Below are 7,309 nucleotides of genomic sequence, written 5' to 3' on the forward strand. Positions count from 1 at the left end.
ATCATGGGTTGATTATGATGATGGAAGCTAAGTTCCTCCCTTTCGAGTTTGAAAATGTTACATGAGACCCTATGGGGTTTGAGCTAAAAGGGGCTCACGAGTATGCAGCTTGAAGGATAAAAAATGATCTGTCCATGGAGAAAATGGACTCAAAAAAGGCTAACCTTGATTAAGAGGAGTTTTGGTGTCATAGGGACACATGGTTTTGGTCTACGATATGTACAACTCGTGACACTAGTCCTGGCCTAAGTGTTCTTTTTGAGTCGAGGAGCATTTCCAGTTCTAGCATGATAGGTCTAACAGCCAAAGGGACCAAGCCTTAAGGCTACTAGAGGCCCAGGTCATGAGGAACTAGCCTAGAACAGTGGTATGGGTAATGATCAAGACTCCAAAGGCTCAGGCACAGTGTTCAGGTTCAACAAAATTGAGCTAGGCCTAGGTGCAGGTGCTAATAAAAGATGCACGAGCTCACAGTCAGACCTACGTGCGAGTAATGATGATTGAGGAGAAGGTGTATAGTCAGACCTAGGTGTGGGTGCATGGTTATACACAGGTGCTAGCACATGGCCATACTCAGGCATGGCCATTGATGATCAAGGTGCTGCCACTAAGGATGCTTCTCCAAACTGTAATTCGAATGCTGAGGGTGCCCAATTCTTAAGCTAGGCTCTTCTTGATATACTTGCCATTATGAGAGGAATCCTATTAAGTTTCTTTTCCTCCACTTATTGATATGCTTAAACTAAATAGGTAATCCCATCTTACTTAAGGTCACAATGTGAGCATTAATCAAATGATATAGGGGGTCGATAGGGTTCGGATGGACAACAAGCACACGTAACCAGAGATAAAGAACATCGGGAGCTTTACCATTGATGGTTATGATGCTATCATTGTCAAGGACTCACTTTTGGGCTAACCACTACCCGATGAGATCTGGGAGACCATCTTTTGCCCCTTACCTGGAGCTCGATCGATGAGGGTTAGAGGGTGATGTTGCATGACACCTAGGAAGGTGTGCCTTTGACCTAATGGCATGGGGTGCAACTTACATTCAAAGACTCAAAGATTTATGGGATTTTGCAATTAACACCAAGTATCAAATTTCACTGTGTTCTTCATCTATACGAGAGCCAAGACATTCATTGCTGAAAGTTATTTTGGTTTTTCATGACGAAAAAAGTCATGGTGCTACCCATACATGCACTGTGAAGGGGATGGTGATGGCATGCACGCTCTCTTTCATTCTAGTTCTTTGGTACATTATTCAGACGTAAGTGATGATATTGATCATTTTGTCTTCCCAAGAGCCAGAATGAAGTGACCATCATGCACACCTGAGGCTTGAGGCATAGGGCACAAAGGCACCCTCACCCCCTTGGTGTTTCATTAATGTGTTTTCAGGTCTTTCATTGAGTGGGTTTCAACAATAATCCTTTCATAAGTTCACCTACAAAAACCTTGTTACAACTTCTCCTTCCTTTAAATGACAAGGTTCAGTAGACTTCTTGTGATGTCATGGGTAGCAAACCATCCATGTCACCATGATCTAAACACTTCACCAAACTATTCAAGCGGTAAGAGTAGTAGGTGGTGTGTACAAAGGGGAAGGCCATAGTCAACATGAGCTGATGACTCACACTTACTAGGAATTCCACTTTGAAGACCACCAATTGCAATGATCTATCCCCATCATGATGAAATTTCAAAGATTACCTGAGCTTGTCGACCAAGGCTATAAACTCATAGAATATATCAGTGTAACATGCATGTGGCCCAGAACATCTAAAGGCATCACAAACCTATTATTGCCTTAAACTTCTTTCACCTAAGTGGCCATAGTCTTTCTAAAAAGCTAGCCATGAATGATCACCTCTGTGTAGCTAGTTGGCAAGCTGAGGTCCTATTCACTAATGGAATTAACAAGATAGATCACTCCATCAACTAAGAATGACCATGCACCACCACCCATAGAATCAAGAAAAAGGTCTCAATTTGTCAATCCTTACTATGTCTAGACCTAGTAAGTTTCCCCATGTTAAGTCAAATTAAGCCATCAACTCCACCCCTGGTGTTACCATTCTATCAATTCTTTTAAGTTTTAGCTTTGCGATCATACTCACCCCGAACCGAAAGACTTTGATTTCTCATAAGGTGTCGACGGAGTCCTAAAAGTAACATTTGTTGATCCTTGGTCGATAATGTTTATGGTTGAAACTAAGATGGTATCTGATTGTCTTCAAGGCACTAACTTTCATTCTTGATTAATGAAAACATCATTGGCAAATGCTTTCATAGTTGTTCGTCTTTCATAAATCCAAGAATTTCACCTTTGACTATGAAATATGAATGCCCCTGATTGTCCTTGTTAATTATTACTCTACTCTTGAAAGCCAACACAATAAGATCAAAATCCTATGATGTTATCCTATGCTAATGTATACAAGTATAGGCCTACTTTGAGAACTCTAATTTCTTCAAAGTAATAGCACCATAGGAATGACCCAACCAATTAAGGCTAGAAACACATCGCTAGCAGTAGGGATGAGTAAACTGGTGCTCACCTTGAGGTGGACTAGTACTCACAAGTGGCAGCATCTATGCACACTGATCCATAACCCACCCAATAGATTACTCAATGAACAAGCAAATGAAATGACATACGAGGCCATGACACAACCATTTGGCATGGGAAAAACACAAGGAATGACCATAAGACTGCCTTCACCATCCAATAGGCAACAATGGCATGATACCACCAATGCTTGGTCTAGCCGAGACCACACATGCAAACTCCACTATCACCACCCCAAGGGGACATTGCCTAATCAAAGACTTATTCTTGGGGTCTTGGGTAGCATTGGCTATATGCATGAGCTTAGCCAGGCTAAGGTATTTTTGTGGTTGATGAGAAGGGACAATAAGACTACCAAATACCCAAGAGACTTGGCTAGATGAAGCCTATGACCTCAACTTCTGCTTACACCACCCTAAGAAGCCATTGCCTAATTCAAGGACTTGATCTAGGGGTAGCATCAACCATAGGCATAGGCTTAAGCTCAGTACAGCTAAGCATTTTTTTCATGTACGCCAATTGGTCGAGGCCATGTGCCTATAAGTTATCAGAGTAACCAGTCACTGGACAACATAGGTAAAAGGCATGCACAGCTTGGATTTTGTTGCAAAGACGTTACTGTGGATGTACATAAGGACAAGCCCATCATGCATACCTACTCCCCCATGGGAGAAGATAAAGGTCTGAACATTTATCCCTTAAAGAGCATGAGAGATTTTATAGATATGCTAGTAGTAGAGATTAAAGTGTTTGAAATAGGGAGACCTTTTTCAAACAGGTATATCCTACACCAAGGGTTCACGAATGCTGATGGTGGTCGAGGCATGTGCCTACAGCAAGAGCTAGCTTATGCCAATGGTGTTTAAGGCAAGTGCCAGTAGCAAGGGCCAGCAAGTGCCAGCAAGTGCCAATGGTATTCAATGTAACTACCCACACCAAGGGCTATCTTCTATTGATGCTAATCAAGGCATGTGCCTACACCAAAGGCCAACATGTGCCAATAGTGGTACCAAAAGCCAACTTGTGCCAAAGATGGTCGAGGCATGTGTCTGTACCATGTGCTAGAATATGCCATTGATGGTTGAGGCCTTGGCCAAAGTTTGATTCTTGGCCACAAAGCACATGCTTGGCTCAAGCATGTGCTAGTGCAATAGTTTTTTGCCTAAGGCACCATCGCTGGAGCATCATCGGAGAATGTGACTGGTGGCATTAGGGTTTTGACGATTAACGGTGAGGGCCTAAGGGGTGTGCACACATGATATGCGATGGGTGCTGGTCCTTAGCCCTCATATTGGCTCTGTATCCCCCAAGGAACCTTGACAACTCATACCCCCTTAAAAAGCATAAAAGCTTTTATAGGTTCACAAATAGTAGCCATTCAAATGTTTAAAATAGGGATGCTTTTGTCAAATGGTCACAAAATCTTCTACACTTTGATTTTTTTAGCTAATTTTTTTTTTATGGATGCCAACAAAAATACAAGGATCACATATACCAAATTTAGGGCCAAAACTCTTTAAAAATTTTCAAAAAATCCCAAACCATGAAAAATTTCAAAAATCATGAAAAATGAAAATTGAGTCATCTTGCTATGAAACTTAACATGAAGGCTTAAAGGACCATTATATGAATTTACAAGCCATAACAATGGATTGGCATGGTAGATATATGAAGATAGGCCTGAACCTACCTACTAATTAATCGTAGCACACATGGTGCCAGGCCTATGCCTAAGATACTCACACGTGGTGCGTGGCCCAGCATGTGTCAATGTTGTTTGAGAGAACTACCTAAACTAAGGGCCAATGTGTGTAGATGGTGGTTGAAGCATGTTCTAAGATGAAGAACTAACAAGTCTTAATGGTGGTTAAGGCATATGCATCCACCGAGGGTCATTTAGTGCCGATAGTGGTCGAGGCATGTGTATGTGTCATGGTCCACAAGCTAGCCCAGGCCTAATGGTTTTCTCTAAGTCAAGGAGTAGTTCTAGTTCTAATGGGATAGGGTCTGATAGCAAAAGGATGAGGCCTTGAGGCCTATTGGAGGCCAAGGTAATGAGGACTAGCATGAAATAGTGGTTTAGACAGTGATTAAGACTTCAAAGGCTCAAGCATGATGTTTAAGTTTGGTAGAATTAAGCCAGGCCCAAGTGTGGGCACTAGTGAGTGATGCATGAGAACACAATTAGACCCAAGTGAGGGCACTAATGATCAAGGTGTAGTCACACGGTCAGACCCAGGTGTAGGCACACCTGAACACATTCCTGGGAAAATCAAATTTAAGGGCTTCTAGAAAGCCTAGTACTATAGCATAATCTTTGACAAGCTAGAATTATGTTGAGCACTTCATTTTCATAGGCTAACTTAGGCACATAAAGTTAGTTCCCTATCTAAGGTTGCACAGAGTTTGGCTTAAAACTAGAGCTTGAACACATACACCGAGTGACATTTGGTGTCGATGGTGCTTGAAGGGTAGACAAGTGCCTTAAGAGGGATAAAAAAGTGGTGGAAAGGTGACAATACAAATGTTGCACCAAGTGCCAGCATCTAGTGATGGTGTCTAAGGTAATAACCCGCACTAAGGGCCAGTATGTGCCAATGTTAGTTGATGCATGTGCCAAGGCCAAAGGCTAAAATGTCTTGATAGTGGTCGACGCATGTGCATGTGTCACACCTCACATGAGCACCATCAAGGCCAAGGCCCAAGCACTAGCACAATGAGGCCAGACCTTTGCTCAAACACTAGACCACTAGAATGAGACCCTGAGATAGTTACCTAATGCTGATCCTGAGAACCATTAGCAATAAGTTTCTAGAAAGCCCCATAAATATGGTGCAGTCATATACATACAAAGGCTTTAAATAAGCCTAGATGCAAGCCAAGCATACAGGCATAGAACCTTCTAGAAGAGTCAAATATGAAAATAGGCATGGGTACTACAATGCCAAGCAAAAAAGCTTCTGGAAGGCCTGAGGTGTGGGCACTCTATGAAAAAGCTTGGAACCTTTTGAACCTGGTGCACCATAAAGTGTCTAGAACTAGCTTCTTTCTAGAAACTCTCTAACCGACCTTGTATGTACCTGAGGGCCTTAAAACCCTTTAAAATGTATATAAAACCCATACACTTGGCTCTTTAGTGACCACATAAGCCATAGGGGCTCAAGTATAAATAGGGGTACCCCCTTCCCCATAAGACCAACCCCTGAGCTAGTAAACTTATGAACCAAGAAAGCTACTCAAGCACATTTGTATATAAGCCACATTGTTCCAGCAATAGAAAAGATTTTGTATTCTTTCACCACTATCTTCTTAGTATGCCATAGTATTCGATTGTCTCTAAAGTTTAACTAGTCCTTGGTGAGAGGCACACTCAATTAACCCAGTTAAAGATTGATTTAGGCATATGTAGATGATAGTTTTTTACCTAAGGCCATACAGTTGCAAGGCTTAAGATAAAAGCCCATGACACAGCTACTGAGGATCATTAGCTGTTGATGGTAGTCAAGGCATGTGCACATGTCACGGTCTACAACTTGGTGTAGGCCTAAGGGTTTTTTCCAAGTTAATAAGCAATTTCAGTTTTAACAAAATAGGGTTTGACAGCAAGGGGGACTAGGCCTTGAGGTGTATTGAAAGCATAGGTCATAGGAAACTAACCCAAAATAGTGGTATGGGTAGTGATCAAGACTCTAAAGGCTCAAGCATAGGGTTAAAGTTTGGTAGCATTGAGCTAGGCCAAGTTGCAGGTGCTAGTGAGTGGTTATATAAATTTGTAAGCCACAAAAATGGCATTGGGCCAGTAAAAATATAAAGATGTGCATGAACTCACCTATTGCCTTGTCATGGTACGCATGGTGCATGGCCTAAGCTTAGGATACCCGTGCATGGTGCATGGCCTAACATGTGGCGATAATGTTCAAGGGAATTACCCACACAAAGGGCCATTATGTGCTGATGGTGATCAAAGCATATGTGGAAACCAAGGGCCAACATGTCCCAATGGTGGTCAAGGCATGTGCATGTGTCATAATTTACAAATTGGTTTAGGCCCATAAGTTATCTTTAAGTCAATAAGTAGTTCCAATTCTAGTAAGATAGGGTTTAACAACTAAGGAGACTAGGCCTTAAGGTCTACTAAAGGCCCAGGTCATGGGAACTAGCCCAAAATAATAGTATGGGTAGTAATCAAGACTCTAGAGGCTTAGGCACAGTGTTCATGTTTGGCAAAATTAAGCCAGGCTTAGGTACGAGCATTGGTGAGCACTTATATGGATTTACAAGCCATAAAAATGGCATTGGTTCAGCAAAAATGTAAAGATGTGCCTAAACCCACCTATTGCCTAGTCATAGTGTGCATGGTGTGTGTTTTAAGACCAAGATACCCATGCATGTGCTCAGCCGAGCATGTGCCAATGATGTTTAAGGGAACTACCCATACAAAGGGTCAATATGTGCTGATGGTAATCAAAGCATGTTTTGAGACTAAGGGCCAACATGTCTTGATGATGGTCGAGGCATGTGTATGTGTCATAATCCGTAAGCTAGTCTAAGCTTAAAGGTTCTTTCTAAGCTGAGAAATAGTTCCAGTTCTAGTAGGATAGCATACAATAGCCAGGAAGACCATGCCTTAAGGCCTATTAGAGGCCTAGGTCATAGGGAACTAACCCAAAACAATGGTATGGTTAGTGATCAAGACTCTACAAGGTCAAGCACAGTGTTCATCTTTGGTAGACC

The 7,309-nt window shown here is 42.0% G+C and overlaps 2 pseudogenes; both read right to left on the reverse strand.

Annotated features, from left to right (window-relative positions):
- Positions 1-1,001: 1,001 nt before the first annotated feature.
- On the reverse strand, positions 1,002-1,157 carry LOC149512549 (5.8S ribosomal RNA; annotated as a pseudogene).
- A 270-nt stretch (positions 1,158-1,427) lies between these two features.
- LOC149512550 (18S ribosomal RNA) lies at positions 1,428-2,762 on the reverse strand (annotated as a pseudogene).
- Positions 2,763-7,309: the final 4,547 nt, after the last annotated feature.

This window comes from Durio zibethinus, chromosome 22 (assembly GCF_047325235.1).
Source record: "Durio zibethinus cultivar Kanyao isolate XHJ-2024 chromosome 22, ASM4732523v1, whole genome shotgun sequence".
In the NCBI taxonomy this organism is placed as follows: Eukaryota; Viridiplantae; Streptophyta; class Magnoliopsida; order Malvales; family Malvaceae; genus Durio; species Durio zibethinus.